Source organism: Spea bombifrons, chromosome 10 (assembly GCF_027358695.1).
Source record: "Spea bombifrons isolate aSpeBom1 chromosome 10, aSpeBom1.2.pri, whole genome shotgun sequence".
Taxonomy (NCBI): domain Eukaryota; kingdom Metazoa; phylum Chordata; class Amphibia; order Anura; family Pelobatidae; genus Spea; species Spea bombifrons.
In genome coordinates, this window is record NC_071096.1 from 15,085,653 (window position 1) to 15,107,907 (window position 22,255).

Consider the following 22,255-nt stretch of genomic DNA (forward strand, 5'->3'; position numbering starts at 1 on the left):
ATAAAGCCCATGTGATTTCGGATTAAAATAGGAAGACATTTAGAAGTTGTGTATGCGGAAGGAAAGGCCTGTGTGTCTATTGCTTTACTCGACAGATGTCGCAGCCTTGTCTTGTGGAAAAGTGCATCTTGGGCAACGGGGTTTTCAGCAGGTGTAAGGTAAGCAAAATGAGCTCTCTTGAATAGTTTCAGGATCCACAAAGATCGAGAGAAGTAGCAAAGAAAGTGAAGAAAAAAGTTTGTACCATCTCCTCAATCGACATGTTTAGGAAGCTTTGTTTAGCAGTATTCGAAAAGAAGGTTCTTTGGGGAATTGAACAGATAGAGGAGACATGAATGGATATTGTTTCTGAGATGATGGCAAAAGCCAGTGTATCTTGTACTCAACACATTTGGCAGCAGTGTTCTGGGAGAGTTGTGTCCCATGCCCTTAATATTAGAGCGTTGTGAGGTAAGCATATTATACTGTTATGATCTCTTTCACAAGTCGCTTTATTTAATTTGGAGCAACAAAGTTGATGGTAGGCATCACACGCTACACAGTCTGGTTTTTGCTGTAATTCCTTTTGAAAATGCCTTCTCTCATTTCATCACAAAATGATGTGCACCCAAACATGTGTACCTAAAACTTCAAAAGGTCCATGAATTGTCAGTTGTGTCTCTTGTTTGTGCGGGGAATGTTCTTATGCCTTCTCTATCAGATCCCTTCAAGAGACAAAATATCGGACCTTTGCTGCCTAGGAAGACCTCGATAATAGGTGTTACCTTTGAACCTTGAGACCCGTGAATCATTTAGACGCAAAGGGTTTGGACAGAAAACACTGCTAATTTGAAATGTATATGGTGAGGGGAAGTTGTCTCGCTGCTTTGTGATTCACAGGTGGCAGACCATTATGACTCGAGTCAGTCTTTGAGAGGTGTGTTTTTTTCTTATTCCTTTCTTCCATTTCATGACTGTTGCAACAATGTATTTGGATATGGGGGTATCTCTTGTGAACATTTTAACCCATCAGGTACATAGAAGACGGCTTCAAGGCACAAAGCTTCTCAGTCGTAAGACATTTTGATTATGTATGTTTCACAATAAAGTCCATGTGATTTAGGATTAACGTAGGAAGACATTTAGAAGTTGTGTATGTGGAAGGAAAGGCCTGTGTGTCTATTGCTTTACTCGACAGATGTCGCAGCCTTGTCTTGTGGAAAAGTGAATCATGGGCAACAGGGTTTTCAGCAGGTGTAAGGTAAGCAAAATGATCTCGCTTGAATAGTTTCAGGATCCACACAGATCGAGAGGAGCAGCAAAGAACGTGAAGAAAAAAGTTTGTACCATCTTATGCCTTCTCTATCAGATCCCTTCAAGAGACAAAATATCGGACCTTTGCTGCCTAGGAAGACCTTGACAATAGGTGTTACTTTTGAACCTTGAGACCCGTGAATCATTGAGACGCAAAGGGATTGGACAGAAAACACTGCTAATTTGAAATGTATAGGGTGAAGGGAAAGTTGTCTCTCTGCTTTGTGATTCACAGGTGGCAGACCATTATGACCCGAGTCAGTCTTTGAGAGGTGTGTTTTTTTCTTATTGCTTTCATGACTGTTGCAACAATGTATTTGGATATGGGAGTATCTCTTGTGAGCATTTTAACCCATCAGGTACATAGAAGACGGCTTCAAGGCACAAAGCTTCTCAGTCGTAAGACTTTTTGATTATGTATGTTCTACAATAAAACCCATGTGATTTAGGATTAATGTAATAAGACATTTAGAAGTTGTGTATGTGGAAGGAAAGGTCTGTGTGTCTATTGCTTTACTCGACAGATGTCGCAGCCTTGTCTTGTGGAAAAGTGAATCTTGGGCAACAGGGTTTTCAGAAGGTGTAAGGTAAGCAAAATGATCTCGCTTGAATAGTTTCAGGATCCACGCAGATTGAGAGGAGCAGCAAAGAAAGTGAAGAAAAAAGTTTGTACCATCTTATGTAGGAAGACATTTGGAAGTTGTGTTTGCAGAAGGAAAGAAAGGCCTGTGTGTTTATTGCTTTACTCGACAGATGTCGCAGCCTTGTCTTGTGGAAAAGTGAATCTTGGGCAACAGGGTTTTCAGCAGGTGTAAGGTAAGCAAAATGAGCTCTCTTGAATAGTTTCAGGATCCACACAGATCGAGAGGAGCAGCAAAGAAAGTGAAGAAAAAAGTTTGTACCATCTCCTCAATCGTCATGTTTAGGAAGCTTTCTTTAGCAGTATTTGAAAAGAAGATTCTTTGGGGAATTGAACAGATAGAGGAGACATGAATGGATATTGTTTCTGAGATGATGGGAAAAGCCAGTGTATCTTGTACTCAACACATGTGGCAGCAGTGTTCTGGGAGAGATGTGTCCCATGCCCTTAATATTAGAACGTTGTGAGGTAAGCAGATTGTACTGTTATGATCTCTTTCACAAGTCACTTTATTTAATTTGGAGCAACAAAGTTGATGGTAGGCATCACACGCTACACAGTCTGGTTTTTGCTGTAATTCCTTTTGAAAATGCCTTCTCTCATTTCATCACAAAATGATGTGCACCCAATCATGTGTACCTAACATTTCAAAAGGTCCATGAATTGTCAGTTGTGTCTCTTGTTTGTGTGGGGAATGTTCTTATGCCTTCTCTATCAGATCCCTTCAAGAGACAAAATATCGGACCTTTTCTGCCTAGCAAGACCTCGATAATAGGTGTTACCTTTGAACCTTGAGACCCGTGAATCATTTAGACGCAAAAGGTTTGGACAGAAAACACTGCTAATTTGAAATGTATATGGTGAGGGGAAAGTTGTCTCTCTGCTTTGTGATTCACAGGTGGCAGACCATTATGACCCGAGTCAGTCTTTGAGAGGTGTGTTTTTTTTCTTATTGCTTTCATGACTGTTGCAACAATGTATTTGGATATGGGGGTATCTCTTGTGAACATTTTAACCCATCAGGTACATAGAAGACGGCTTCAAGGCACAAAGCTTCTCAGTTGTAAGACATTTTGATTATGTATGTTCCACAATAAAGCCCATGTGATTTAGGATTGAAATAGGAAGACATTTAGAAGTTGTGTATGTGGAAGGAAAGGCATGTGTGGCTATTGCTTTAGTCGACAGATGTCGCAGCCTTGTCTTATGGAAAAGTGAATCGTGGGCAACAGGGTTTTCAGAAGGTGTAAGGTAAGCAAAATGATCTCGCTTGAATGGTTTCAGGATCCACAAAGATTGAGAGGAGCGGCAAAGAAAGTGCAGAAAAAAGTTTGTACCATCTTATGTAGGAAGACATTTGGAAGTTGTGTTCGTGGAAGGAAAGGCCTGTGTGTCTATTGCTTTACTCGACATGTCGCAGCCTTGTCTTGTGGAAAAGTGAATCTTGGGCAACAGGGTTTTCAGAAGGTGTAAGGTAAGCAAAATGATCTCGCTTGAATGGTTTCAGGATCCACAAAGATTGAGAGGAGCGGCAAAGAAAGTGAAGAAGAAAGTGTGTACCATCTTATGTAGGAAGACATTTGGAAGTTGTGTTTGCGGAAGGAAAGAAAGGCCTGTGTGATCTAGGATTAACGTAGGAAGACGTTTAGAAGTTGTGTATGTGGAAGGAAAGGCCTGTGTGTCTATTGCTTTACTCGACAGATGTCGCAGCCTTGTCTTGTGGAAAAGTGAATCTTGGGCAACAGGGATTTCAGCAGGTGTAAGGTAAGCAAAATGATCTTGCTTGAATAGTTTCAGGATCCTCACAGATTGAGAGGAGCAGCAAAGAAAGTGAAGAAAAAAGTTTGTACCATCTTATGTAGGAAGACATTTGGAAGTTGTGTTTGCGGAAGGAAAGGCCTGTGTGTCTATTGCTTTACTCGACAGATGTCGCAGCCTTGTCTTGTGGAAAAGTGAATCTTGGGCAACAGGGTTTTCAGAAGGTGTAAGGTAAGCAAAATGACCTCGCTTGAATGGTTTCAGGATCCACAAAGATTGAGAGGAGCGGCAAAGAAAGTGAAGAAGAAAGTGTGTACCATCTTATGTAGGAAGACATCTGGAAGTTGTGTTTGCGGAAGGAAAGAAAGGCCTGTGTGTCTATTGCTTTACTCGACAGATGTCGCAGCCTTTTCTTGTGGAAAAGTGAATCTTGGGCAACAGGGTTTTCAGCAGGTGTAAGGTAAGCAAAATGATCTTGCTTGAATAGTTTCAGGATCCACACAGATTGAGAGGAGCAGCAAAGAAAGTGAAGAAAAAAGTTTGTACCATCTTATGTAGGAAGACAATTGGAAGTTGTGTTTGCAGAAGGAAAGGCCTGTGTGTCTATTGCTTTACTCGACAGATGTCGCAGCCTTTTCTTGTGGAAAAGTGAATCTTGGGCAACAGGGTTTTCAGCAGGTGTAAGGTAAGCAAAATGATCTCGCTTGAATCCCTTCAAGACACAAAATATCGGACCTTTGCTGCCTAGGAAGACCTTGATTATAGTTGTTACCTTTGAACTTTGAGACTCGTCAATCATTGAGACGCAAAGGGTTTGGACAGAAAACACTGCTAATTTGAAATGTATAGGGTGAAGGGAAAGTTGTCTCTCTGCTTTGTGTTTCACAGGTGGCAGACCATTATGACCCGAGTCAGTCTGCGAGAGGTGTGTTTTTTTTCTTATTGCTTTCATGACTGTTGCAACAATGTATTTGGATATGGTGGTATCTCTTGTGAACATTTTAACCCATCAGGTACATAGAAGACGGCTTCAAGACACAAAGCTTCTCAGTCGTAAGACTTTTTGATTATGTATGTTCTACAATAAAGCCTGTGTGATCTAGGATTAACGTAGGAAGACGTTTAGAAGTTGTGTATGTGGAAGGAAAGGCCTGTGTGTCTATTGCTTTACTCGACAGATGTCGCAGCCTTGTCTTGTGGAAAAGTGAATCTTGGGCAACAGGGTTGTCAGCAGGTGTAAGGTAAGCAAAATGATCTCGCTGGAATAGTTTCAGGATCCACATAGATTGAGAGGAGCGGCAAAGAAAGTGCAGAAAAAAGTTTGTACCATCTTATGTAGGAAGACATTCGGAAGTTGTGTTCGCGGAAGGAAAGGCCTGTGTGTATTGCTTTACTCGACAGATGTTGCAGCCTTGTCTTGTGGAAAAGTGAATCTTGGGCAACAGGGTTTTCAGGAGGTGTAAGGTAAGCAAAATGACCTCGCTTGAATAGTTTCAGGATCCACAAAGATGGAGAGGAGCAGCAAAGAAAGTGAAGAAAAAAGTTTGTACCATCTTATGTAGGAAGACATCTGGAAGTTGTGTTCGCGGAAGGAAAGGCCTGTGTGTCTATTGCTTTACTCGACAGATGTCGCAGCCTTGTCTTGTGGAAAAGTGAATCTTGGGCAACAGGGTTTTCAGGAGGTGTAAGGTAAGCAAAATGATCTCACTGGAATGGTTTCAGGATTCACACATATTGAGAGGAGCAGCAAAGAAAGTGAAGAAAACTGTTTGTACCATCTTATGTAGGAAGACATTTGGAAGTTGTGTTTGCGGAAGGAAAGAAAGGCCTGTGTGTCTATTGCTTTTTTCGACAGATGTAGCAGCCTTGTCTTGTGGAAAAGTGAATCTTGGGCAACAGGGTTTTCAGAAGGTTTAAGGTAAGCAAAATGATCTTGCTTGAATAGTTTCAGGATCCACACAGATTGAGAGGAGCAGCAAAGAAAGTGAAGAAAAAAGTTTGTACCATCTTATGTAGGAAGACAATTGGAAGTTGTGTTTGCAGAAGGAAAGGCCTGTGTGTCTATTGCTTTACTCGACAGATGTCGCAGCCTTGTCTTGTGGAAAAGTGAATCTTGGGCAACAGGGTTTTCAGAAGGTGTAAGGTAAGCAAAATGACCTCGCTTGAATAGTTTCAGGATCCACATAGATTGAGAGGAGCAGCAAAGAAAGTGAAGAAAAAAGTTTGTACCATCTTATGTAGAAGACATTTGAAAGTTGTGTTCGCGGAAGGAAAGGCCTGTGTGTCTATTGCTTTACTCGACAGATGTCGCAGCCTTGTCTTGTGGAAAAGTGAATCTTGGGCAACAGGGTTTTCAGAAGGTGTAAGGTAAGCAAAATGACCTCGCTTGAATGGTTTCAGGATCCACAAAGATTGAGAGGAGCGGCAAAGAAAGTGAAGAAGAAAGTGTGTACCATCTTATGTAGGAAGACATCTGGAAGTTGTGTTTGCGGAAGGAAAGAAAGGCCTGTGTGTCTATTGCTTTACTCGACAGATGTCGCAGCCTTGTCTTGTGGAAAAGTGAATCTTGGGCAACAGGGATTTCAGCAGGTGTAAGGTAAGCAAAATGATCTTGCTTGAATAGTTTCAGGATCCACACAGATTGAGAGGAGTAGCAAAGAAAGTGAAGAAAAAAGTTTGTACCATCTTATGTAGGAAGACATTTGGAAGTTGTGTTTGCGGAAGGAAAGGCCTGTGTGTCTATTGCTTTACTCGACAGATGTCGCAGCCTTGTCTTGTGGAAAAGTGAATCTTGGGCAACAGGGTTTTCAGGAGGTGTAAGGTAAGCAAAATGATCTCGCTGGAATGGTTTCAGGATCCACACATATTGAGAGGAGCAGCAAAGAAAGTGAAGAAAAAAGTTTGTACCATCTTATGTAGGAAGACAATTGGAAGTTGTGTTTGCAGAAGGAAAGGCCTGTGTGTCTATTGCTTTACTCGACAGATGTCGCAGCCTTGTCTTGTGGAAAAGTGAATCTTGGGCAACAGGGTTTTCAGAAGGTGTAAGGTAAGCAAAATGATCTTGCTTGAATGGTTTCAGGATCCACAAAGATTGAGAGGAGCGGCAAAGAAAGTGCAGAAAAAAGTTTGTACCATCTTATGTAGGAAGACATCTGGAAGTTGTGTTCGCGGAAGGAAAGGCCTGTGTGTCTATTGCTTTACTCGACAGATGTCGCAGCCTTGTCTTGTGGAAAAGTGAATCTTGGGCAACAGGGTTTTCAGCAGGTGTAAGGTAAGCAAAATGATCTCGCTTGAATGGTTTCAGGATCCACAAAGATTGAGAGGAGCAGCAAAGAAAGTGAACAAAAAAGTTTGTACCATCTTATGCCTTCTCTATCAGATCCCTTCAAGACACAAAATATCGGACCTTTGCTGCCTAGGAAGACCTTGATTATAGTTGTTACCTTTGAACCTTGAGACTCGTCAATCATTGAGACGCAAAGGGTTTGGACAGAAAACACTGCTAATTTGAAATGTATAGGGTGAAGGAAAAGTTGTCTCTCTGCTTTGTGTTTCACAGGTGGCAGACCATTATGACCCGAGTCAATCTTCGAGAGGTGTGGTTTTTTTTCTTACTGCTTTCATGACTGTTGCAACAATGTATTTGGATATGGTGGTATCTCTTGTGAACATTTTAACCCATCAGGTACATAGAAGACGGCTTCAAGACACAAAGCTTCTCAGTCGTAAGACTTTTTGATTATGTATGTTCTACAATAAAGCCTGTGTGATTTAGGATTAACGTAGGAAGACGTTTAGAAGTTGTGTATGTGGAAGGAAAGACCTGTGTGTCTATTGCTTTACTCGACAGATGTCGCAGCCTTGTCTTGTGGAAAAGTGAATCTTGGGCAACAGGGTTGTCAGCAGGTGTAAGGTAAGCAAAATGATCTCGCTTGAATAGTTTCAGGATCCACATAGATTGAGAGGAGCAGCAAAGAAAGTGAAGAAAAAAGTGTGTACCATCTTATGTAGGAAGACATTTGGAAGTTGTGTTCGCGGAAGGAAAGGCCTGTGTGTCTATTGCTTTTTTCGACAGATGTAGCAGTCTTGTCTTGTGGAAAAGTGAATCTTGGGCAACAGGGTTTTCAGCAGGTGTAAGGTAAGCAAAATTAGCTCTCTTGAATAGTTTCAGGATCCACAAAGATCGAGAGGAGCAGCAAAAAAAGTGAAGAAAAAAGTTTGTACCATCTCCTCAATCGGCATGTTTAGGAAGCTTTGTTTAGCGGTATTTGAAAAGAAGGTTCTTTGGGGAATTGAACAGATAGAGGAGACATGAATGGATATTGTTTCTGAGATGATGGCAAAAGCCAGTGTATCTTGTACTCAACACATGTGGCAGCAGTGTTCTGGGAGAAATGTGTCCCATGCCCTAAATATTAGAGCGTTGTGAGGTAAGCAGACTGTACTGTTAGGATCTCTTTCACAAGTCACTTTATTTAATTTGGAGCAACAAAGTTGATGGTAGGCATCACACGCTACACAGTCTGGTTTTTGCTGTAATTCCTTTTCAAAATGCCTTCTCTCATTTCATCACAAAATGATGTGCACCCTAACATGTGTACCTAACATTTCAAAAGGTCCATGAATTGTCAGTTGTGTCTCTTGTTTGTGCGGGGAATGTTCTTATGCCTTCTCTATCAGATCCCTTCAAGAGACAAAATATCGGACCTTTGCTACCTAGGAAGACCTCGATAATAGGTGTTACCTTTGAACCTTGAGACCCCCTGAATCATTTAGACGCAAAAGGTTTGGACAGAAAACACTGCTAATTTGAAATGTATATGGTGAGGGGAAAGTTGTCTCTGCTTTGTGATTCACAGGTGGCAGACCATTATGACCCGAGTCAGTCTTTGAGAGGTGTGTTTTTTTCTTATTGCTTTCATGACTGTTGCAACAATGTATTTGGATATGGGGGTATCTCTTGTGAGCATTTTAACCCATCAGGTACATAGAAGACGGCTTCAAGGCACAAAGCTTCTCAGTTGTAAGACATTTTGATTATGTATGTTCCACAATAAAGCCCATGTGATTTAGGATTGAAATAGGAAGACATTTAGAAGTTGTGTATGTGGAAGGAAAGGCCTGTGTGTCTATTGCTTTACTCGACAGATGTCGCAGCCTTGTCTTGTGGAAAAGTGAATCTTGGGCAACAGGGTTTTCAGAAGGTGTGAGGTAAGCAAAATGATCTTGCTTGAATAGTTTCAGGATCCACACAGATTGAGAGGAGCAGCAAAGAAAGTGAAAAAGAAAGTGTGTACCATCTTATGTAGGAAGACATTTGGAAGTTGTGTTTGCGGAAGGAAAGAAAGGCCTGTGTGTCTATTGCTTTACTCGACAGATGTCGCAGCCTTGTCTTGTGGAAAAGTGAATCTTGGGCAACAGGGATTTCAGCAGGTGTAAGGTAAGCAAAATGATCTTGCTTGAATAGTTTCAGGATCCACACAGATTGAGAGGAGCAGCAAAGAAAGTGAAGAAAAAAGTTTGTACCATCTTATGTAGGAAGACAATTGGAAGTTGTGTTTGCGGAAGGAAAGGCCTGTGTGTCTTTTGCTTTACTCGACAGATGTCGCAGCCTTGTCTTGTGGAAAAGTGAATCTTGGGCAACAGGGTTTTCAGAAGGTGTAAGGTAAGCAAAATGACCTCGCTTGAATGGTTTCAGGATCCACAAAGATTGAGAGGAGCGGCAAAGAAAGTGAAGAAGAAAGTGTGTACCATCTTATGTAGGAAGACATCTGGAAGTTGTGTTTGCGGAAGGAAAGAAAGGCCTGTGTGTCTATTGCTTTACTCGACAGATGTCGCAGCCTTGTCTTGTGGAAAAGTGAATCTTGGGCAACAGGGATTTCAGCAGGTGTAAGGTAAGCAAAATGATCTTGCTTGAATAGTTTCAGGATCCACACAGATTGAGAGGAGTAGCAAAGAAAGTGAAGAAAAAAGTTTGTACCATCTTATGTAGGAAGACATTTGGAAGTTTTGTTTGCGGAAGGAAAGGCCTGTGTGTCTATTGCTTTACTCGACAGATGTCGCAGCCTTGTCTTGTGGAAAAGTGAATCTTGGGCAACAGGGTTTTCAGGAGGTGTAAGGTAAGCAAAATGATCTCGCTGGAATGGTTTCAGGATCCACACATATTGAGAGGAGCAGCAAAGAAAGTGAAGAAAACTGTTTGTACCATCTTATGTAGAAAGACATTTGGAAGTTGTGTTTGCGGAAGGAAAGAAAGGCCTGTGTGTCTATTGCTTTACTCGACAGATGTCGCAGCCTTGTCTTGTGGAAAAGTGAATCTTGGGCAACAGGGTTGTCAGCAGGTGTAAGGTAAGCAAAATGATCTCGCTGGAATGGTTTCAGGATCCACACATATTGAGAGGAGCAGCAAAGAAAGTGAAGAAAAAAGTTTGTACCATCTTATGTAGGAAGACAATTGGAAGTTGTGTTTGCAGAAGGAAAGGCCTGTGTGTCTATTGCTTTACTCGACAGATGTCGCAGCCTTGTCTTGTGGAAAAGTGAATCTTGGGCAACAGGGTTTTCAGAAGGTGTGAGGTAAGCAAAATGACCTCGCTTGAATAGTTTGAGGATCCACATAGATTGAGAGGAGCAGCAAAGAAAGTGAAGAAAAAAGTTTGTACCATCTTATGTAGAAGACATTTGAAAGTTGTGTTCGCGGAAGGAAAGGCCTGTGTGTCTATTGCTTTACTCGACAGATGTCGCAGCCTTGTCTTGTGGAAAAGTGAATCTTGGGCAACAGGGTTTTCAGAAGGTGTAAGGTAAGCAAAATGATCTTGCTTGAATGGTTTCAGGATCCACAAAGATTGAGAGGAGCGGCAAAGAAAGTGCAGAAAAAAGTTTGTACCATCTTATGTAGGAAGACATCTGGAAGTTGTGTTCGCGGAAGGAAAGGCCTGTGTGTCTATTGCTTTACTCGACAGATGTCGCAGCCTTGTCTTGTGGAAAAGTGAATCTTGGGCAACAGGGTTTTCAGCAGGTGTAAGGTAAGCAAAATGATCTCGCTTGAATGGTTTCAGGATCCACAAAGATTGAGAGGAGCAGCAAAGAAAGTGAACAAAAAAGTTTGTACCATCTTATGCCTTCTCTATCAGATCCCTTCAAGACACAAAATATCGGACCTTTGCTGCCTAGGAAGACCTTGATTATAGTTGTTACCTTTGAACCTTGAGACTCGTCAATCATTGAGACGCAAAGGGTTTGGACAGAAAACACTGCTAATTTGAAATGTATAGGGTGAAGGAAAAGTTGTCTCTCTGCTTTGTGTTTCACAGGTGGCAGACCATTATGACCCGAGTCAATCTTCGAGAGGTGTGGTTTTTTTTCTTACTGCTTTCATGACTGTTGCAACAATGTATTTGGATATGGTGGTATCTCTTGTGAACATTTTAACCCATCAGGTACATAGAAGACGGCTTCAAGACACAAAGCTTCTCAGTCGTAAGACTTTTTGATTATGTATGTTCTACAATAAAGCCTGTGTGATTTAGGATTAACGTAGGAAGACGTTTAGAAGTTGTGTATGTGGAAGGAAAGACCTGTGTGTCTATTGCTTTACTCGACAGATGTCGCAGCCTTGTCTTGTGGAAAAGTGAATCTTGGGCAACAGGGTTGTCAGCAGGTGTAAGGTAAGCAAAATGATCTCGCTTGAATAGTTTCAGGATCCACATAGATTGAGAGGAGCAGCAAAGAAAGTGAAGAAAAAAGTGTGTACCATCTTATGTAGGAAGACATTTGGAAGTTGTGTTCGCGGAAGGAAAGGCCTGTGTGTCTATTGCTTTTTTCGACAGATGTAGCAGTCTTGTCTTGTGGAAAAGTGAATCTTGGGCAACAGGGTTTTCAGCAGGTGTAAGGTAAGCAAAATTAGCTCTCTTGAATAGTTTCAGGATCCACAAAGATCGAGAGGAGCAGCAAAAAAAGTGAAGAAAAAAGTTTGTACCATCTCCTCAATCGGCATGTTTAGGAAGCTTTGTTTAGCGGTATTTGAAAAGAAGGTTCTTTGGGGAATTGAACAGATAGAGGAGACATGAATGGATATTGTTTCTGAGATGATGGCAAAAGCCAGTGTATCTTGTACTCAACACATGTGGCAGCAGTGTTCTGGGAGAAATGTGTCCCATGCCCTAAATATTAGAGCGTTGTGAGGTAAGCAGACTGTACTGTTAGGATCTCTTTCACAAGTCACTTTATTTAATTTGGAGCAACAAAGTTGATGGTAGGCATCACACGCTACACAGTCTGGTTTTTGCTGTAATTCCTTTTCAAAATGCCTTCTCTCATTTCATCACAAAATGATGTGCACCCTAACATGTGTACCTAACATTTCAAAAGGTCCATGAATTGTCAGTTGTGTCTCTTGTTTGTGCGGGGAATGTTCTTATGCCTTCTCTATCAGATCCCTTCAAGAGACAAAATATCGGACCTTTGCTACCTAGGAAGACCTCGATAATAGGTGTTACCTTTGAACCTTGAGACCCCCTGAATCATTTAGACGCAAAAGGTTTGGACAGAAAACACTGCTAATTTGAAATGTATATGGTGAGGGGAAAGTTGTCTCTGCTTTGTGATTCACAGGTGGCAGACCATTATGACCCGAGTCAGTCTTTGAGAGGTGTGTTTTTTTCTTATTGCTTTCATGACTGTTGCAACAATGTATTTGGATATGGGGGTATCTCTTGTGAGCATTTTAACCCATCAGGTACATAGAAGACGGCTTCAAGGCACAAAGCTTCTCAGTTGTAAGACATTTTGATTATGTATGTTCCACAATAAAGCCCATGTGATTTAGGATTGAAATAGGAAGACATTTAGAAGTTGTGTATGTGGAAGGAAAGGCCTGTGTGTCTATTGCTTTACTCGACAGATGTCGCAGCCTTGTCTTGTGGAAAAGTGAATCTTGGGCAACAGGGTTTTCAGAAGGTGTGAGGTAAGCAAAATGATCTCGCTTGAATGGTTTCAGGATCCACAAAGATTTAGAGGAGCAGCAAAGAAAGTGAAAAAGAAAGTGTGTACCATCTTATGTAGGAAGACATTTGGAAGTTGTGTTTGCGGAAGGAAAGAAAGGCCTGTGTGTCTATTGCTTTACTCGACAGATGTCGCAGCCTTGTCTTGTGGAAAAGTGAATCTTGGGCAACAGGGATTTCAGCAGGTGTAAGGTAAGCAAAATGATCTTGCTTGAATAGTTTCAGGATCCACACAGATTGAGAGGAGCAGCAAAGAAAGTGAAGAAAAAAGTTTGTACCATCTTATGTAGGAAGACAATTGGAAGTTGTGTTTGCGGAAGGAAAGGCCTGTGTGTCTTTTGCTTTACTCGACAGATGTCGCAGCCTTGTCTTGTGGAAAAGTGAATCTTGGGCAACAGGGTTTTCAGAAGGTGTAAGGTAAGCAAAATGACCTCGCTTGAATGGTTTCAGGATCCACAAAGATTGAGAGGAGCGGCAAAGAAAGTGAAGAAGAAAGTGTGTACCATCTTATGTAGGAAGACATCTGGAAGTTGTGTTTGCGGAAGGAAAGAAAGGCCTGTGTGTCTATTGCTTTACTCGACAGATGTCGCAGCCTTGTCTTGTGGAAAAGTGAATCTTGGGCAACAGGGATTTCAGCAGGTGTAAGGTAAGCAAAATGATCTTGCTTGAATAGTTTCAGGATCCACACAGATTGAGAGGAGTAGCAAAGAAAGTGAAGAAAAAAGTTTGTACCATCTTATGTAGGAAGACATTTGGAAGTTTTGTTTGCGGAAGGAAAGGCCTGTGTGTCTATTGCTTTACTCGACAGATGTCGCAGCCTTGTCTTGTGGAAAAGTGAATCTTGGGCAACAGGGTTTTCAGGAGGTGTAAGGTAAGCAAAATGATCTCGCTGGAATGGTTTCAGGATCCACACATTGAGAGGAGCAGCAAAGAAAGTGAAGAAAACTGTTTGTACCATCTTATGTAGAAAGACATTTGGAAGTTGTGTTTGCGGAAGGAAAGAAAGGCCTGTGTGTCTATTGCTTTACTCGACAGATGTCGCAGCCTTGTCTTGTGGAAAAGTGAATCTTGGGCAACAGGGTTGTCAGCAGGTGTAAGGTAAGCAAAATGATCTCGCTGGAATGGTTTCAGGATCCACACATATTGAGAGGAGCAGCAAAGAAAGTGAAGAAAAAAGTTTGTACCATCTTATGTAGGAAGACAATTGGAAGTTGTGTTTGCAGAAGGAAAGGCCTGTGTGTCTATTGCTTTACTCGACAGATGTCGCAGCCTTGTCTTGTGGAAAAGTGAATCTTGGGCAACAGGGTTTTCAGAAGGTGTGAGGTAAGCAAAATGACCTCGCTTGAATAGTTTGAGGATCCACATAGATTGAGAGGAGCAGCAAAGAAAGTGAAGAAAAAAGTTTGTACCATCTTATGTAGAAGACATTTGAAAGTTGTGTTCGCGGAAGGAAAGGCCTGTGTGTCTATTGCTTTACTCGACAGATGTCGCAGCCTTGTCTTGTGGAAAAGTGAATCTTGGGCAACAGGGTTTTCAGAAGGTGTAAGGTAAGCAAAATGATCTTGCTTGAATGGTTTCAGGATCCACAAAGATTGAGAGGAGCGGCAAAGAAAGTGCAGAAAAAAGTTTGTACCATCTTATGTAGGAAGACATCTGGAAGTTGTGTTCGCGGAAGGAAAGGCCTGTGTGTCTATTGCTTTACTCGACAGATGTCGCAGCCTTGTCTTGTGGAAAAGTGAATCTTGGGCAACAGGGTTTTCAGCAGGTGTAAGGTAAGCAAAATGATCTCGCTTGAATGGTTTCAGGATCCACAAAGATTGAGAGGAGCAGCAAAGAAAGTGAACAAAAAAGTTTGTACCATCTTATGCCTTCTCTATCAGATCCCTTCAAGACACAAAATATCGGACCTTTGCTGCCTAGGAAGACCTTGATTATAGTTGTTACCTTTGAACCTTGAGACTCGTCAATCATTGAGACGCAAAGGGTTTGGACAGAAAACACTGCTAATTTGAAATGTATAGGGTGAAGGAAAAGTTGTCTCTCTGCTTTGTGTTTCACAGGTGGCAGACCATTATGACCCGAGTCAATCTTCGAGAGGTGTGGTTTTTTTTCTTACTGCTTTCATGACTGTTGCAACAATGTATTTGGATATGGTGGTATCTCTTGTGAACATTTTAACCCATCAGGTACATAGAAGACGGCTTCAAGACACAAAGCTTCTCAGTCGTAAGACTTTTTGATTATGTATGTTCTACAATAAAGCCTGTGTGATTTAGGATTAACGTAGGAAGACGTTTAGAAGTTGTGTATGTGGAAGGAAAGACCTGTGTGTCTATTGCTTTACTCGACAGATGTCGCAGCCTTGTCTTGTGGAAAAGTGAATCTTGGGCAACAGGGTTGTCAGCAGGTGTAAGGTAAGCAAAATGATCTCGCTTGAATAGTTTCAGGATCCACATAGATTGAGAGGAGCAGCAAAGAAAGTGAAGAAAAAAGTGTGTACCATCTTATGTAGGAAGACATTTGGAAGTTGTGTTCGCGGAAGGAAAGGCCTGTGTGTCTATTGCTTTTTTCGACAGATGTAGCAGTCTTGTCTTGTGGAAAAGTGAATCTTGGGCAACAGGGTTTTCAGCAGGTGTAAGGTAAGCAAAATTAGCTCTCTTGAATAGTTTCAGGATCCACAAAGATCGAGAGGAGCAGCAAAAAAAGTGAAGAAAAAAGTTTGTACCATCTCCTCAATCGGCATGTTTAGGAAGCTTTGTTTAGCGGTATTTGAAAAGAAGGTTCTTTGGGGAATTGAACAGATAGAGGAGACATGAATGGATATTGTTTCTGAGATGATGGCAAAAGCCAGTGTATCTTGTACTCAACACATGTGGCAGCAGTGTTCTGGGAGAAATGTGTCCCATGCCCTAAATATTAGAGCGTTGTGAGGTAAGCAGACTGTACTGTTAGGATCTCTTTCACAAGTCACTTTATTTAATTTGGAGCAACAAAGTTGATGGTAGGCATCACACGCTACACAGTCTGGTTTTTGCTGTAATTCCTTTTCAAAATGCCTTCTCTCATTTCATCACAAAATGATGTGCACCCTAACATGTGTACCTAACATTTCAAAAGGTCCATGAATTGTCAGTTGTGTCTCTTGTTTGTGCGGGGAATGTTCTTATGCCTTCTCTATCAGATCCCTTCAAGAGACAAAATATCGGACCTTTGCTACCTAGGAAGACCTCGATAATAGGTGTTACCTTTGAACCTTTAGACCCCCTGAATCATTTAGACGCAAAAGGTTTGGACAGAAAACACTGCTAATTTGAAATGTATATGGTGAGGGGAAAGTTGTCTCTGCTTTGTGATTCACAGGTGGCAGACCATTATGACCCGAGTCAGTCTTTGAGAGGTGTGTTTTTTTCTTATTGCTTTCATGACTGTTGCAACAATGTATTTGGATATGGGGGTATCTCTTGTGAGCATTTTAACCCATCAGGTACATAGAAGACGGCTTCAAGGCACAAAGCTTCTCAGTTGTAAGACATTTTGATTATGTATGTTCCACAATAAAGCCCATGTGATTTAGGATTGAAATAGGAAGACATTTAGAAGTTGTGTATGTGGAAGGAAAGGCCTGTGTGTCTATTGCTTTACTCGACAGATGTCGCAGCCTTGTCTTGTGGAAAAGTGAATCTTGGGCAACAGGGTTTTCAGAAGGTGTGAGGTAAGCAAAATGATCTCGCTTGAATGGTTTCAGGATCCACAAAGATTTAGAGGAGCAGCAAAGAAAGTGAAAAAGAAAGTGTGTACCATCTTATGTAGGAAGACATTTGGAAGTTGTGTTTGCGGAAGGAAAGAAAGGCCTGTGTGTCTATTGCTTTACTCGACAGATGTCGCAGCCTTGTCTTGTGGAAAAGTGAATCTTGGGCAACAGGGATTTCAGCAGGTGTAAGGTAAGCAAAATGATCTTGCTTGAATAGTTTCAGGATCCACACAGATTGAGAGGAGCAGCAAAGAAAGTGAAGAAAAAAGTTTGTACCATCTTATGTAGGAAGACAATTGGAAGTTGTGTTTGCGGAAGGAAAGGCCTGTGTGTCTTTTGCTTTACTCGACAGATGTCGCAGCCTTGTCTTGTGGAAAAGTGAATCTTGGGCAACAGGGTTTTCAGAAGGTGTAAGGTAAGCAAAATGACCTCGCTTGAATGGTTTCAGGATCCACAAAGATTGAGAGGAGCGGCAAAGAAAGTGAAGAAGAAAGTGTGTACCATCTTATGTAGGAAGACATCTGGAAGTTGTGTTTGCGGAAGGAAAGAAAGGCCTGTGTGTCTATTGCTTTACTCGACAGATGTCGCAGCCTTGTCTTGTGGAAAAGTGAATCTTGGGCAACAGGGATTTCAGCAGGTGTAAGGTAAGCAAAATGATCTTGCTTGAATAGTTTCAGGATCCACACAGATTGAGAGGAGTAGCAAAGAAAGTGAAGAAAAAAGTTTGTACCATCTTATGTAGGAAGACATTTGGAAGTTTTGTTTGCGGAAGGAAAGGCCTGTGTGTCTATTGCTTTACTCGACAGATGTCGCAGCCTTGTCTTGTGGAAAAGTGAATCTTGGGCAACAGGGTTTTCAGGAGGTGTAAGGTAAGCAAAATGATCTCGCTGGAATGGTTTCAGGATCCACACATATTGAGAGGAGCAGCAAAGAAAGTGAAGAAAACTGTTTGTACCATCTTATGTAGAAAGACATTTGGAAGTTGTGTTTGCGGAAGGAAAGAAAGGCCTGTGTGTCTATTGCTTTACTCGACAGATGTCGCAGCCTTGTCTTGTGGAAAAGTGAATCTTGGGCAACAGGGTTGTCAGCAGGTGTAAGGTAAGCAAAATGATCTCGCTGGAATGGTTTCAGGATCCACACATATTGAGAGGAGCAGCAAAGAAAGTGAAGAAAAAAGTTTGTACCATCTTATGTAGGAAGACAATTGGAAGTTGTGTTTGCAGAAGGAAAGGCCTGTGTGTCTATTGCTTTACTCGACAGATGTCGCAGCCTTGTCTTGTGGAAAAGTGAATCTTGGGCAACAGGGTTTTCAGAAGGTGTGAGGTAAGCAAAATGACCTCGCTTGAATAGTTTGAGGATCCACATAGATTGAGAGGAGCAGCAAAGAAAGTGAAGAAAAAAGTTTGTACCATCTTATGTAGAAGACATTTGAAAGTTGTGTTCGCGGAAGGAAAGGCCTGTGTGTCTATTGCTTTACTCGACAGATGTCGCAGCCTTGTCTTGTGGAAAAGTGAATCTTGGGCAACAGGGTTTTCAGAAGGTGTAAGGTAAGCAAAATGATCTTGCTTGAATGGTTTCAGGATCCACAAAGATTGAGAGGAGCGGCAAAGAAAGTGCAGAAAAAAGTTTGTACCATCTTATGTAGGAAGACATCTGGAAGTTGTGTTCGCGGAAGGAAAGGCCTGTGTGTCTATTGCTTTACTCGACAGATGTCGCAGCCTTGTCTTGTGGAAAAGTGAATCTTGGGCAACAGGGTTTTCAGCAGGTGTAAGGTAAGCAAAATGATCTCGCTTGAATGGTTTCAGGATCCACAAAGATTGAGAGGAGCAGCAAAGAAAGTGAACAAAAAAGTTTGTACCATCTTATGCCTTCTCTATCAGATCCCTTCAAGACACAAAATATCGGACCTTTGCTGCCTAGGAAGACCTTGATTATAGTTGTTACCTTTGAACCTTGAGACTCGTCAATCATTGAGACGCAAAGGGTTTGGACAGAAAACACTGCTAATTTGAAATGTATAGGGTGAAGGAAAAGTTGTCTCTCTGCTTTGTGTTTCACAGGTGGCAGACCATTATGACCCGAGTCAATCTTCGAGAGGTGTGGTTTTTTTTCTTACTGCTTTCATGACTGTTGCAACAATGTATTTGGATATGGTGGTATCTCTTGTGAACATTTTAACCCATCAGGTACATAGAAGACGGCTTCAAGACACAAAGCTTCTCAGTCGTAAGACTTTTTGATTATGTATGTTCTACAATAAAGCCTGTGTGATTTAGGATTAACGTAGGAAGACGTTTAGAAGTTGTGTATGTGGAAGGAAAGACCTGTGTGTCTATTGCTTTACTCGACAGATGTCGCAGCCTTGTCTTGTGGAAAAGTGAATCTTGGGCAACAGGGTTGTCAGCAGGTGTAAGGTAAGCAAAATGATCTCGCTTGAATAGTTTCAGGATCCACATAGATTGAGAGGAGCAGCAAAGAAAGTGAAGAAAAAAGTGTGTACCATCTTATGTAGGAAGACATTTGGAAGTTGTGTTCGCGGAAGGAAAGGCCTGTGTGTCTATTGCTTTTTTCGACAGATGTAGCAGTCTTGTCTTGTGGAAAAGTGAATCTTGGGCAACAGGGTTTTCAGCAGGTGTAAGGTAAGCAAAATTAGCTCTCTTGAATAGTTTCAGGATCCACAAAGATCGAGAGGAGCAGCAAAAAAAGTGAAGAAAAAAGTTTGTACCATCTCCTCAATCGGCATGTTTAGGAAGCTTTGTTTAGCGGTATTTGAAAAGAAGGTTCTTTGGGGAATTGAACAGATAGAGGAGACATGAATGGATATTGTTTCTGAGATGATGGCAAAAGCCAGTGTATCTTGTACTCAACACATGTGGCAGCAGTGTTCTGGGAGAAATGTGTCCCATGCCCTAAATATTAGAGCGTTGTGAGGTAAGCAGACTGTACTGTTAGGATCTCTTTCACAAGTCACTTTATTTAATTTGGAGCAACAAAGTTGATGGTAGGCATCACACGCTACACAGTCTGGTTTTTGCTGTAATTCCTTTTCAAAATGCCTTCTCTCATTTCATCACAAAATGATGTGCACCCTAACATGTGTACCTAACATTTCAAAAGGTCCATGAATTGTCAGTTGTGTCTCTTGTTTGTGCGGGGAATGTTCTTATGCCTTCTCTATCAGATCCCTTCAAGAGACAAAATATCGGACCTTTGCTACCTAGGAAGACCTCGATAATAGGTGTTACCTTTGAACCTTTAGACCCCCTGAATCATTTAGACGCAAAAGGTTTGGACAGAAAACACTGCTAATTTGAAATGTATATGGTGAGGGGAAAGTTGTCTCTGCTTTGTGATTCACAGGTGGCAGACCATTATGACCCGAGTCAGTCTTTGAGAGGTGTGTTTTTTTCTTATTGCTTTCATGACTGTTGCAACAATGTATTTGGATATGGGGGTATCTCTTGTGAGCATTTTAACCCATCAGGTACATAGAAGACGGCTTCAAGGCACAAAGCTTCTCAGTTGTAAGACATTTTGATTATGTATGTTCCACAATAAAGCCCATGTGATTTAGGATTGAAATAGGAAGACATTTAGAAGTTGTGTATGTGGAAGGAAAGGCCTGTGTGTCTATTGCTTTACTCGACAGATGTCGCAGCCTTGTCTTGTGGAAAAGTGAATCTTGGGCAACAGGGTTTTCAGAAGGTGTGAGGTAAGCAAAATGATCTCGCTTGAATGGTTTCAGGATCCACAAAGATTTAGAGGAGCAGCAAAGAAAGTGAAAAAGAAAGTGTGTACCATCTTATGTAGGAAGACATTTGGAAGTTGTGTTTGCGGAAGGAAAGAAAGGCCTGTGTGTCTATTGCTTTACTCGACAGATGTCGCAGCCTTGTCTTGTGGAAAAGTGAATCTTGGGCAACAGGGATTTCAGCAGGTGTAAGGTAAGCAAAATGATCTTGCTTGAATAGTTTCAGGATCCACACAGATTGAGAGGAGCAGCAAAGAAAGTGAAGAAAAAAGTTTGTACCATCTTATGTAGGAAGACAATTGGAAGTTGTGTTTGCGGAAGGAAAGGCCTGTGTGTCTTTTGCTTTACTCGACAGATGTCGCAGCCTTGTCTTGTGGAAAAGTGAATCTTGGGCAACAGGGTTTTCAGAAGGTGTAAGGTAAGCAAAATGACCTCGCTTGAATGGTTTCAGGATCCACAAAGATTGAGAGGAGCGGCAAAGAAAGTGAAGAAGAAAGTGTGTACCATCTTATGTAGGAAGACATCTGGAAGTTGTGTTTGCGGAAGGAAAGAAAGGCCTGTGTGTCTATTGCTTTACTCGACAGATGTCGCAGCCTTGTCTTGTGGAAAAGTGAATCTTGGGCAACAGGGATTTCAGCAGGTGTAAGGTAAGCAAAATGATCTTGCTTGAATAGTTTCAGGATCCACACAGATTGAGAGGAGTAGCAAAGAAAGTGAAGAAAAAAGTTTGTACCATCTTATGTAGGAAGACATTTGGAAGTTTTGTTTGCGGAAGGAAAGGCCTGTGTGTCTATTGCTTTACTCGACAGATGTCGCAGCCTTGTCTTGTGGAAAAGTGAATCTTGGGCAACAGGGTTTTCAGGAGGTGTAAGGTAAGCAAAATGATCTCGCTGGAATGGTTTCAGGATCCACACATATTGAGAGGAGCAGCAAAGAAAGTGAAGAAAACTGTTTGTACCATCTTATGTAGAAAGACATTTGGAAGTTGTGTTTGCGGAAGGAAAGAAAGGCCTGTGTGTCTATTGCTTTACTCGACAGATGTCGCAGCCTTGTCTTGTGGAAAAGTGAATCTTGGGCAACAGGGTTGTCAGCAGGTGTAAGGTAAGCAAAATGATCTCGCTGGAATGGTTTCAGGATCCACACATATTGAGAGGAGCAGCAAAGAAAGTGAAGAAAAAAGTTTGTACCATCTTATGTAGGAAGACAATTGGAAGTTGTGTTTGCAGAAGGAAAGGCCTGTGTGTCTATTGCTTTACTCGACAGATGTCGCAGCCTTGTCTTGTGGAAAAGTGAATCTTGGGCAACAGGGTTTTCAGAAGGTGTGAGGTAAGCAAAATGACCTCGCTTGAATAGTTTGAGGATCCACATAGATTGAGAGGAGCAGCAAAGAAAGTGAAGAAAAAAGTTTGTACCATCTTATGTAGAAGACATTTGAAAGTTGTGTTCGCGGAAGGAAAGGCCTGTGTGTCTATTGCTTTACTCGACAGATGTCGCAGCCTTGTCTTGTGGAAAAGTGAATCTTGGGCAACAGGGTTTTCAGAAGGTGTAAGGTAAGCAAAATGATCTTGCTTGAATGGTTTCAGGATCCACAAAGATTGAGAGGAGCGGCAAAGAAAGTGCAGAAAAAAGTTTGTACCATCTTATGTAGGAAGACATCTGGAAGTTGTGTTCGCGGAAGGAAAGGCCTGTGTGTCTATTGCTTTACTCGACAGATGTCGCAGCCTTGTCTTGTGGAAAAGTGAATCTTGGGCAACAGGGTTTTCAGCAGGTGTAAGGTAAGCAAAATGATCTCGCTTGAATGGTTTCAGGATCCACAAAGATTGAGAGGAGCAGCAAAGAAAGTGAACAAAAAAGTTTGTACCATCTTATGCCTTCTCTATCAGATCCCTTCAAGACACAAAATATCGGACCTTTGCTGCCTAGGAAGACCTTGATTATAGTTGTTACCTTTGAACCTTGAGACTCGTCAATCATTGAGACGCAAAGGGTTTGGACAGAAAACACTGCTAATTTGAAATGTATAGGGTGAAGGAAAAGTTGTCTCTCTGCTTTGTGTTTCACAGGTG

At 41.6% G+C, this 22,255-nt stretch overlaps 2 long non-coding RNA genes across 5 annotated transcripts; both read left to right on the forward strand.

Moving 5' to 3' along the window:
• The first annotated feature begins 4,413 nt into the window (after positions 1–4,413).
• On the forward strand, positions 4,414–6,353 carry LOC128467062 (uncharacterized). The gene is made up of 2 exons (XR_008345675.1): positions 4,414–4,932; positions 5,610–6,353. It is a non-coding gene; the product is annotated as an uncharacterized LOC128467062 (long non-coding RNA).
• A 1,139-nt stretch (positions 6,354–7,492) lies between these two features.
• LOC128467064 (uncharacterized) lies at positions 7,493–22,225 on the forward strand. Of its 4 annotated transcripts, XR_008345677.1 has the most exons (6): positions 7,493–7,829; positions 8,903–9,722; positions 13,016–13,473; positions 16,765–17,222; positions 20,516–21,283; positions 21,733–22,225. It is a non-coding gene; the product is annotated as an uncharacterized LOC128467064 (long non-coding RNA). The 4 variants fall into 4 exon arrangements; XR_008345678.1 differs by lacking the exons at positions 20,516–21,283; positions 21,733–22,225 and adding an exon at positions 17,982–18,474 and having other exon boundaries at positions 16,765–17,532; XR_008345679.1 differs by lacking the exons at positions 16,765–17,222; positions 20,516–21,283; positions 21,733–22,225 and adding an exon at positions 14,231–14,723 and having other exon boundaries at positions 13,016–13,781.
• The last annotated feature ends 30 nt before the right edge of the window (positions 22,226–22,255 follow it).